This window comes from Pipra filicauda, unplaced genomic scaffold, assembly GCF_003945595.2.
Source record: "Pipra filicauda isolate LSUMZ 115617 unplaced genomic scaffold, ASM394559v2 scaffold391_size691406_pilon, whole genome shotgun sequence".
NCBI lineage: Eukaryota > Metazoa > Chordata > Aves > Passeriformes > Pipridae > Pipra > Pipra filicauda.
In genome coordinates this window covers 22,446-28,712 of record NW_024104522.1, presented here as the reverse complement: position 1 = coordinate 28,712, position 6,267 = coordinate 22,446, and positions in this window count along the sequence as shown.

The window sequence follows — 6,267 nt, the reverse complement described above, 5'->3', positions numbered from 1 at the left end:
AACAGCTCCTCGAGGACCACACGGAACCCCCCCAGCAGCAGCACCACAAGGACCAGCACCCCCCTTTTGAACCCCCCAACAGCCCACCGAAGAATCAGCACCCCCACACTGGGCCCCCCATTCAGCACCTCCCCAAGGCCCCTGTGCCCCCACATCGAGTCCCCCCATCAGCAGCCCCCCCAAAGCACCAGCTCCCCCCATTGAGCCCCCCCAGCAGCCCCCCAAGCACCAGCACTCCCACACTGAGCCCCTCAAGAACCAGCTCCCCCCAGTGAGCCCCCCCAGAGCCCCCCAAAGACCCCGCACCCACTGGGTGACATCCACCCTGCCAGGATCTGCCCAGCCCACCCCCGCACCCCGAATTCCTCACCCCTCCGGCCTCCCCGTGCCCCCCGCTATGCCTGGCAGCGTGGGGGAGGCACCAGGGCACCGACGACCCCCATCACCCCCAGTGCCCTCCAACCCCCCCGGCTCGGGGTCCCCAGCGCAGAGAAGTCGGGGTGGGAACAGCGACGGGATCGAAGTGCTGCACCCACGGGCACCCCAAGATCTGCTGGAGTCGCCCCATTTTCATTCAGCACAGCCCCCCCCTCTGAGGGCTGGGGGCACTCGTGGGGGGTCCCATGGGGGTCTTGGGGCACCCCTGTGCCCGCAGCTGCTTCTTCTCCTCATCCTCAGTGCCAACGCTCACCCCTGGCAACCCCCCCTCCCCAATTTGGGGTACAGACAGAGCCCCCCGCCCTTGTGCCCATCCCTTGTGCCCCTCAGCTCTGACGGGACAGAAGCCCCCCAGCCCAGGTGCCAGCCCTGTGCCACAACCCCCGTGCCTCAGTTTCCCCGTCGCCCACACGGGTGGTCACTGGCCCGCGATGGGACCCCCGCGGTGGGTTCCCGGTGGGCTCCCGGTGGGCACGACGCCAGCCCAGCCGAGCTGTGCCCGCCTTGGCTCGGGCAGGAGCAGGGGGGAGCGGAGCGGCGAGAAAAACAACTGAGAAAGAGGAAAAGGGAAGAAGAGACCGCGGGAAGCGGCGGGGGAGGAGGAGGAGGCCGATACTGGCAGCGGTTTGGGGGGGCTCGGGGCGCCCATCGCAGCCCCCCATGCACACTCCTGGGTGCCCACCTCGAAGTTCGGAGCTCGAAGGGTGGTGGAGGGGAAGGACCTGCCCGCCAAGGACGTGTGAGTGGCTCAGGGGGGGTCTCGACCCCGCTATTTCCCCCAGGCCCCCTCGGGGAGATGTGGTGGGCAGGGGGGTGCTGGGTGCCCTGCTCTCCCTGGGTGCCCTGCTCTCCCTGGGTGCTCTGCTCTCCGTACAGTTTCGGGGGGTCCCTGCTTGCACCCATCCCGGTGACCCATTGCCCCCAGAGTGGGGATCCGGGGGTGCAGGGACTGCCAGCCCCTCCTGTCAGAGGTGTATGAGCCCCCCAACCCCTGGAGGATCCCTTTGCTGCCCCCCAACAGGGTGGGCACCCCCAAGGCTGTGGGTAACACTAGGGGGGCACAGCGCCCTGCACCCCCACACCTGCCCTCTTTGTGGGGAAGGGGGTGCTGAGCAGGGGGGTGTGGGGAGACCCCCGCCTGCTCCTGTCCCGGGGGCGCGGCTCGGCAGTGCTGGGCTCCTCCCGATGTGCCAGCTTGGCACCGGGGCCGCTCCCGGGGCCGGCCAGCCGGGAATGCTGCGGGCACCGGCTTCTGCCTGCCCCAGTTTCCCCCCCCGGTGGGGGTGACGGTGCCATGCTGGGTGCCCCACTGCGGGGTCTGGGCACGCAGCAGCACAAGGATGGGGTGCCCAGCGCCACTCCCAGCCCCCCCAAACCCAACCGGGGTGACCTACTCCCAATTCCTGTCCTGTGGCTGGGACAGAGATTGGGGTCACCTCCCTCACCCCACTCAGGGTCCCAATCCTTGTGGAAGCACCTCCTGTCATCCCCTGGGGATTTGGGACTCCAGCAGCACCCCTGGGTGCTGATCCAGCTGCCATAAATGAGTGGGAAGGGGCTTTTCAGGGATCAGGTGGATGATCCCTGGATCCTTCTCTCCTCCCTCCACCCCGTGCTCCCCATGGAAGGGGTTAAGGCCAGGCTGGGCCCTGGGCCAGGCTGGTGTCACCCTGACACTGTGGGTTGTCACAGAGGCTCGGGCTGGGCTGTGCTGCCGGAGAGACACCGGTACCCGCGGGTGGGGGGCACAGGGTGACAGCTTGGGGTGTCCCACAGCGGGTCCACAGCTCCAGGAGCACCGGGAAAAGGGAGTGTCCCCATCCTGGTGTCAGCTCAGGAACTGGGCTGAGATCTGGCAATTCACCTCACCCCCGGGGCTGCTGCTTCACTGGAGGGGTTTGAACGCCCCAGGAGCAGCCCCCCAGGGTGGGTGGGACCCCCAAGAGTGGGGCTGACCCCACAAACCCCCCTCCCCTGCGCAGGTCCGGCTCCAGAGATCCCTCCTGCGTGGTCAAGGTGGGCAACAAGGTGGTGGCCGGGTAGGGGGACACTGTCCCACCCTGGGAGGGGACACGTGGGGACAGGGAGGTGCAGCCACCTCTCCCCTCCCTGGGGACAGGACAGGTGTGGAAGAACCTTGAGCCCTTTTTGGGGGGAGGAATTCACCCTGAGCTTGAGGAGAGGAGAGGCTGGGAAAGGGGTGACACAGGGCTTGTCCTCCCCTCTCCACACCAGGAAGGGCCCTCGCTGTGTCCAGCCTGGGGACAGCAGTGATGCCAACCTGTGTGTGACGATGCTCTGAGAGCTCAGTGGGGAATATGGTGCCAGCCCTGCTTGGGGACAGGGGGACAAGGGGCAGAGCTGGTGGCACAGAGGGCCACAGGGTACCTGGGGTCAGTCCCCCTCAGACTGCTTGGCTCCCACGCTGGGTTTGGCTTCAAAATTGGGGGAATTCTCCCTTTGGCTTGAAAACTGGGGGGAAACTGAGGCCTGACCCGGGCTGCCCCTCTGCTTTTGGGGGTGTACATGTGTGTGCACGTGTGTGCACATGTGTGAGTGTACACACACACACACACACACAGAGTCACACACACACAGCTGACAGATGGAGCAGGCAGCAGAGCCAGCATCCCGCTGCCATGGCAACTGAAGCGGCTACCAAGGCAACGGGATGGCCACGGGGACAGCATGGCCGTGGGGACACATTGGGGGGGACAGCAGAGCCCCCCCAGCTGGGCCATTTGGCCCCCAGGGACTGGAGGGGGAAAGGGTTCCCCTGCAAACAGGGACAACACTCTCCCAGCATCCCATGGCACCCCCCGGATGCCCCCGGATATACCTGGGCAAGCTGGGAAAAAGGGGGGGCATGGGAGTGCAGGGACATTCCGGCAGGGATGTGCCCCCTGCCCACTGCTCCCCTCTGACCCCCCTCTCCCCACAGGGGTCTGGCCCCGCGGGACCCCTCAGGCCCCTCGGACCCCTTGGCCCGGGGGTTGTGCTGCGGGCACATGCTGGGCACAGCCCTGAGTCAGGGGGTGGGTGCTGGCACCCCGAGGCTCGGGCACCTCTGCCCCCCACGGCCACCAGTCCCCGTGCCCAGCGGGTGGTTGAGGAAACCCTTTCCCGTGCTGGGATGAGGGGCTGGAGTTGGAGCTGCCAGAAGGAGAAGCTGTGCTGAGTGTGGAGTGGTGGGGCTGGGACGTCGTGGGCAAGAACAACTTCCTGGGATGGGTGCCCAGGACCGGGCAGGGTCCTGGGGGCACCTCTGCACCCCCATCCCCTGGGCGTGGAGTGAGCACAGCTCAGGATCCACAGGGTTGGGGCAGTGCCACACCCACACCCTGCATGTCCTGGGCTCTCCCCGCACCGAGGCCCAGCACGGGGGGCTGGCACTTGTCCCCTCCCCCAGCCCCTGCCTCTGGCCCCCCAGGGTGAGTTCCCCTGGGGCACCATCAGCACGGACCCCACAGGGGCTGGTTCCAGCTCCTGCCCTTGCCCAACACCAGCCAGGACCACGGGTGAGCCATGGGACAGGCAGAGGGGACAGGCAGAGGGGACAGGCAGCAGGGACAGGCAGCTGCGCCCAGGGCAGCACAGGGGGCACCCCATGGAGGGTGGTGGGCACAGGACCCACACGAGCCCCCCCGTGCCATCGCAGGGGGCATCTGGGTGCCCTGGGGCTGGTGTTGGACACGGTCCTGCCCCCCACACACAACCAGTCCCTCATCCAGCTCCTCACCCAGCCCATCCTGTGCCTGGACCAGGGGGGTGCTGAGGGATGGGGGGACCCCCGGGGGTGGCTGGGGACCATCCCAGCGCAGGGGCCTCGCCGTGCCCACTCTGCCCTCCCCACAGCCCCCTGATGACACAGTCCTGGTCATCCTGGAGAAGGTGACCTTGAGGGAGAGCCGGCAGGATGTGGTCACCAAGCTGGTGAACACCTTCCTGGGGCAGGAGCTGACTGTGCCCCTCCTGGACTGTGTCACCACCCATGAGCTGACCAGGACCAGAAAGTGCCAGGGCTGGGGTACCACCTGCACCCCGAGAAACCCCAAGCCAGGGCCTCCCCAGACCTACATGGGGAAAGGGTGGGGCCACCAAGGCGGAGCAGGAAAAGTGCCACATGTCCTTGGGGGTGGGCACACCGGGGACAGCTGGGGCATCACCCTGTGCCCGCCTTGCCACAGCCTCTGTGCTGTTCCAGCTGATCCCAACAGCCTGTTCTGCTCCAACTCAGCAGCCTCCAAGTCCATGGAGCAGTTCATGAGGGTGAGCGTGGGAGGGGACACTGGCTGGGTCCCCACTGTGCCATCGGGGCACAAAGCCAGCAGGATGTTTGGGGACACATTTGGTGTCCCCGTGCTTTGCAGGCTGTGGGGCTGCCCTGCCTGCACGAGGTCCTGAAGCCCGTGGTGAGCCACGTCCTTGAGGAGAAGAAGGACGTGGAGCTGGAGCCCGGCAGGATGGGGCTGAGCCGGGGCAGGTGGGCACAGGGGGGACACGGGTGGCACTGGAATGGGCTGCCCAGGAGGGGGTGGAGTCACCACCCCTGGGGGTGTTTGGGGACACACTGGATGTGGCATCAGTGCCATGGTCTGGGTGACACGGTGGGGTTGGGTCACAGGGTGGACTCGATGATCTCAGAGGGCTTTTCCAGCCCGGTTGATCCCGGGATTCTGTGTGACTTGGGGGGCAGATGTGGCAGCCGGCACCCTTGTCATCCCTGTGTCCCCTGCAGGGGGGTCACCCATTGCTGCTGAGCCCGTGGGTCACCCCCACGGCTTTTGGCTGGTCCCAGGGACATGGGGACACAGGGATGCAGGGACATGGGGACACAGGGATACAGGGACATGGGGACACAGACACGGGGACACACGGACACGGGGACACATGGATATGGGCACACAGGGACGTGGGAACACAGGGACACACAGATACAGAGACACACAGACATGGGGACACACGGACATGGGGACACACGGACATGGGGACACATGGACTCGGGGACATACAGACACGGGGACATATGGACATGGGGACACAGGGATACAGGGACAGGGGGACACAGTCACAGGAACACTCGGACATGGGGACACAGGGACACGGGGACACAGGACATGGGGACGTAGACAGAGACACACGGACATAGGGACACGGACACACAGACACAGGGACATCAGTCACAGGGACATATGGAAGCGGGAACACACGGACACAGGGACACGGAGGACACGGGGACACAGGGACATGGCGCCGCACAGACATGGGGACACAGACACGGGGACACATGGACATGGGGACACATGGACATGGGGACACAGGGACATAGGGACACACAGACACGTGAGCAGGGGGACACAGACACAGGGACAAGGGGACACAGAGACACATGAACAGGGGGACACACAGACACAGGGACATGGGGACACACAGACACATGAACAGGGGGACACAAAGACACGGGGACAGGGGGACACACAGACACGGGGACACACAGAGACAGGGACAAGGGGACGCACAGACACATGAACACAGGGACACAGAGACATGTAAACAGGGGGACACACAGACCCAGGGGGACACCCCCACAGTCCCACAGCGCCTGTCTGTGTCCGTGGGGTGGGAGGTGTGGGGTGGGGGCACAGGGGGCACAGGGTGGGATGGGGGGGTGGTCCGTGGGGGCACGTCAGGGGGAGGGGACAAATGTGGGGGCTGAGGTGCCACGGGTGGGTGCTGAGGGGGCTGACTGGGGGGTGGGTGCCGGGGGGATACCACAGGTGGGTGCTGGGGGGCTGACTGGGGGGTGGGTGCCAGGGGGACACCACGGGT